Source organism: Lathyrus oleraceus, chromosome 6, assembly GCF_024323335.1.
Source record: "Lathyrus oleraceus cultivar Zhongwan6 chromosome 6, CAAS_Psat_ZW6_1.0, whole genome shotgun sequence".
Taxonomy (NCBI): Eukaryota; Viridiplantae; Streptophyta; class Magnoliopsida; order Fabales; family Fabaceae; genus Lathyrus; species Lathyrus oleraceus.
This window is the reverse complement of record NC_066584.1, coordinates 343291821-343296086: the sequence shown is the minus strand read 5'-3', so window position 1 is coordinate 343296086 and position 4266 is coordinate 343291821. Positions and strand designations below refer to the sequence as shown.

At 36.7% G+C, this 4266-nt stretch overlaps 1 non-coding gene across 1 annotated transcript; it reads right to left on the bottom strand.

Moving 5' to 3' along the window:
* Window positions 1–2032: 2032 nt before the first annotated feature.
* Window positions 2033–2134, bottom strand: LOC127098780 (small nucleolar RNA R71). The gene has a single exon (XR_007793476.1). It is a non-coding gene; the product is annotated as a small nucleolar RNA R71 (small nucleolar RNA).
* Window positions 2135–4266: the final 2132 nt, after the last annotated feature.

The following is a 4266-nucleotide window of genomic DNA, read 5'->3' as shown; positions in this document are numbered from 1 at the left end:
ATTTGACCTCAAAGCAACTCAATCTTCTTGTCTACATTGGTAGGACTTCAGACAATCAAAGATCCAAGAGAATTGATGAGAATTGAGTGAGAATCGAAGAGAAGAAAAATTCTGGAAAATACCTCCAATGCTGTGTAGAACTTGATCTTGCTTGCTTCAATCCTTGCTTGATCATACTCAGGAAACCTGCAGAAGTGGTTTAAGATTGGAACAAAGCTTTGGATCCTGGAGTTTTTGAATCTCCAAACAGTGAGATTCAAACTCAATTTTCAAGTGAAAATTCTCAGGTTTTCCTTTGAATTGTGAGGGTTTGAAGACAGGGGGCAAAGCTGGCACGTAAAGGTCCTTTCAAATGAGCTCAGAGGGCTTGTATTTATAGAAATTGGGAGTGTTATTTGCACACTTGAATTTGCTTCCAAATTTGGCAATGTCATGCACAATCTTGCATGGGCGCGTACAAGCCCATGAAGAAATCCATTTAGGTCCAAATGCATCCGAAATGAAGTTGAAATGAAGCTTGAATGGCAAGGCAATGTTGTGTGATGATCTGAACATTTGATCTTTCCACTTGATGCAGGCCTGTTAAAACCATGCGCACCCCTAGAAAACCTTGTCCAAAATGGATGAAATAGGACTCTTTGGAAATCTTAGGTCAAGAGGAATAACTCTTATGTTGAACACTTTTCCATTTGGAACTTGTATCAAGGTGAATTTTGAGGTGGAAGTTTGGAAATTTCAACATGTTGAAAAGTTTTCTAAGTGTTAAGTCATATATCTCAATATTCCACCTTGCTTAACTTTTCATGTCAGCTCCAAATGAGAAAAGTGTATTCATAAAAGTTGTATCTCTTTCAAACACCTTCAAAAAGGTCACCAATTTCACATAAATTGGATTTATAATGATAGAGTTATGCATTTTTGAAGTTGAGGAAAATCACTTGTTCAATGGTATATGTCAAAAATGACCTATAATGTATCCTCATATCACATGCTCATAAAAGTTGATTTAGCCCTTAATCCAAACATCAATGTTAAAGTAGACATCTTGAATTGGATTGAGCAACTTGGAAAGTTTTCATCTCATAAACATTGAACAAGTTATGGCCTTGGCAAGTTGACTTTCAAATTAGGGTTTAGACAAAATGATCTATAATGTTTCAACATAGAAAATGACTTTCCAAGAAACATTAGCTCTAGACCTCTACATGAAAGTTGTTTGGAATATCATTTAAAGTAACTTTTATCTTAGAATCATTTTCATATGATGAAAATTGTAGGAGATAGGGTCTAGGGAGACCCAGTTTTGATCTGATGAATTCATCTGGCCAACCACCATCAACTAACTTGCTAACTTGCAATTCTCTTGACTTTTTAGGATCATGGTAGATCATATATGCATAATATGATGAAATTTGAAGTTTCCCTTGAGAAATTTGATCAATTGATGAGGAAGCTTGTTGAAGAAGTTACATAAGATACCCAGATGAACTAGGGTTTCCAAGGCAAACCAATTTCAAACTCTTGAAGAATACTTGATCAAAATAACATGTAGGGATCATTGAGACTCATATATGATGTTTAGAGCTCTTGTGGATCATTCCTTAGTTGTGCTCTTAGCAATGACGATCGTAACCCTAGATGTGAACTTTGATAGATCAAGGTGATCATGCCCTACCTACAAAATAGTTAGGCAAATGCAAAGGCATATTTTTGGTATTTTGGTTAGTAAAATAATAATATACAAGTATGATACAATCACATGGTGCTTGGTGATCTCTCCCAAAACAAACCCAATGAAAGAGGGTAAGGAAAATGCCAAGGTATGATCCCAATTCTAATGCATATGATGAGATGGTATGAGGGATCTTAGGGTCAAAATTGGGGTCTTACAATACGACTACGTGTTTTTACTTTTTCTTTCAGAGATATAGTTAGAGCTTGTCTCTGGTCTCTACCATTAAACTCTATCACAACATGAAATGAATTAAAGAAAGCCTTCTTATCTAGATATTTCCCACTTAGTAAAATAACTATGCTAAGAAGTCAACAGATTCAAACAGAAAGATGTAGAATCACTCTTTGAAGCATGTAAAAGGTACAAGGATATGACGAGACTTTGTCCACATCATGGACTTGAACAATGGCTAATTACCCACACCTTCTACAATGGTCTCCTATATAACACTAACTTAACCTTGGACGCTGCAGTTGGCTGCGCTCTAATGGACAAACCCTATCAAGACGCCTATCAACTCATAGATAACATGGCACAAAATAATTACCAATGGGGAGGTGAGCGAACTCCAGTAGAAAAATATTAGATGAGGGGCGGCATGTATGAAGTTAATGGCATAAACCATGTCAATGCCAAGGTAGACGCCCTTACACAAAATATCGAAAGTATGATCGTAACTCCAACAGCTACCGTGGTTGTTGTGACACCTAATTGAGAGCTATGTGGAGCCCCTGGGCACAACACCCCTGAATGTCCATTATTGGTTGGAATTCCGTACGACCAATTGAATTATTCCCAAGGAAACCCGTACTCCAATACCTATAATTTTGGTTGGAGGAATTCCCTAACTTTTCTTATAATAACAATAATATGTTGTTTGCTCCTAGCCCAACAACTAATCCTCCTCCAGGTTATAAAAAATCTGCACCCATTGCTCCTCAAGCACCTAAGAAGTCAAATCTTGAATTAATAATGGAAAACTTCACAGAATCCCAGACTCAGTAGAATAAAGAATTTATGAATCAAAAAATTCATAATAATGGGCTGGTGAAACAATTAGAAACTAAGGTAGAGGCTTTAGCCACGTATAACAAAATGTTAGAGACACAATTCTCCTAAGTAGCACAACAACAAGTAGCTACTACTTCCCCAACTTGAGTATTTCTTGGCCAACCATAACCTAACCCAAAAGGGCACGCCAATACAATCACACTATGAAGTGGAACATAATTGGAAGGCACAGTTGTTCCAGGAGATGAAAACCCGATGATGGATAGGAAAGATAATGAGACAAATAAGGAACCAAAGAGAGTGGTGGACAATGACCCTATAGGAAATCCAAAGAATACAAATGAATCTGAACCTAAAGAGAAAGAGGTCCAAGAGAAACCCTATGTTCCACCACCTCCATATCAGCCACCCATTCCATTTCCACAACGGCTGGCAAAATAAAAAACCAAAGGTTAATTCAAGAAATTTGTTAAGTTGCTAAAACAATTTGAGATACCTATACCTTTCTCATAAGCCATAACCTAGATGCCCACTTATGCTAAATTTCTTAAAGAAATATTTTCCAATAAGAGGAAGTTAGATGATGATAGTACAATAGAACTTACTGAAGAATGCAGTGCCATAATACAAAACAAGATGCCACAAAAACTTAAAGACCTAGGAAGTTTCTTAATTCCCTGTGTTATAGGAAATTTTTTTATTGACAAAGCACTATGTGATTTAGGAGATAATGTAAGTCTAATGCCCCTATCGATTAGTGAAAGATTGGACCTTGGAAACGTTAAACCTACTAGAATGTCATTACAATTAACCGATCGCTCAGTCAAATACCATATAGGTATCCTGGAGAATTTCCCCGTAAGAATTGGTCAACTATACATTCCTATAGATTTTATAGTAATGGACATTAAAGAAGATTCAAGTATCCTGATTCTGCTAGGAAGACCATTCTTGAACATATAGTGTCCGACAGAGGGATATAAGTGGGCAAAGTTAAAATTGAGGTAATTGAAAAACTTTAACCACCCAGAACCGTTTGAGAAATCCGAAGTTTCTTAGAACATGCCGGTTTTTACCGACGCTTAATTAAAGATTTCTCTAAGATGACTAAACCCTTGACCGACCTTTTAATGAAAGATGCTGAGTTTATTTTTGATGAAGAATGTTTAGAAGCATTTCAACTACTAAAACGAGCCTTAGTTTCTGCACCTATTAGGCAACCTCCAGATTGGAGTTAGCCGTTTGAAATCATATGCGATGCAAGTGATTATGCAGTAGGAGTTGTACTAGGACAAAGAAAGGAAAAGAAGTTACATGTAATTTACTAGGCTATCAAATGAACTACACCACAACTGAGAAACAACTCTTAGATGTGGTCTTCGCGAGTGACAAATTCCGTTCCTATTTAGTTGGAGCTAAAATCACCATTTACACAAATCATGCGGCTATTAGGTATCTGTTGAGTAAGAAAAATGACAAACCAAGACTGCTCAGGTGGATCCTACTATTACAAGAATTCG